This window comes from Pyrgilauda ruficollis, unplaced genomic scaffold, assembly GCF_017590135.1.
Source record: "Pyrgilauda ruficollis isolate IOZ18807 unplaced genomic scaffold, ASM1759013v1 scaffold804, whole genome shotgun sequence".
Lineage (NCBI taxonomy): Eukaryota > Metazoa > Chordata > Aves > Passeriformes > Passeridae > Pyrgilauda > Pyrgilauda ruficollis.
The window spans coordinates 147-1,025 of record NW_024529978.1 but is presented as its reverse complement, the minus strand read 5'-3'; positions in this window follow the sequence as shown (position 1 = coordinate 1,025).

Sequence of the window (879 nt, the reverse complement as noted above, 5' to 3'; positions counted from 1 at the left end):
GGGACCCCAAAACCCACCCGGGACCCCAAAACCCACCGGGGACCCCTCTGGGGACCCCAAATCCAACTGGGGATCCCCAAAACCCACCCAGGACCCCCTTGGGGACCCCAAATTCCAAATGGGGACCCCCAAAATCCACCTGGGACCACTCTGGGGACCCCAAAACCCACCCGGGACCCCAAAACCCACCGGGGACCCCTCTGGGGACCCCAAATCCAACTGGGGATCCCCAAAACCCACCCAGGACCCTCTTGGGGACCCCAGAATCCACCGGGGACCCCCCTGGGGACCCCAAAACCCACCCGGGACCCCCTTGGGGACCCCAAAACCCCCTCTGAGCCCCCCAGGGACCCCCAGGCCGAGCGCAGGAGTCAAACCTCGTCGTTTATTGGGGTGAAGCGGGGGGGGGGACACGGGGGGGACACGGGGCCCCCCAAAGCCCCCCGCCCGCTATTGCTTTGCTGAGTCACAGTTTCGGTGACCACAGCTGAGTGACCACAGCTGAGTGGCCGTCACAGAGTGACCGTTACTGAGTGACCACCACACAGGGACCATCACTGAGTGACCAGTCCCAGGTGACCATCACCAAGTGATCACTGAGTGGACATCACACAGTGACCATCACAGAGTGACCACAGCTGAGTGACCATCACCGAGTGACCGTCACCTGGTGACCATCACCAGGCCGTTGCTCACTAGAGGTTGCCAAGCAACCGTTGCCAGGAGGTTCCCGGTTGCCAGGCAACGGTTGCCAGCTGCTGGCTGTTGTCCAGTTGTCCCCAGGTGTCCCCGAGGGTTTCTCTTCCAGGATTGTCCCCAGGAATTGTCCCAGGTTTTGGGGGGCGCGTTGTCCCCAGGGGAGTTGTTCCCCAAGGGCTG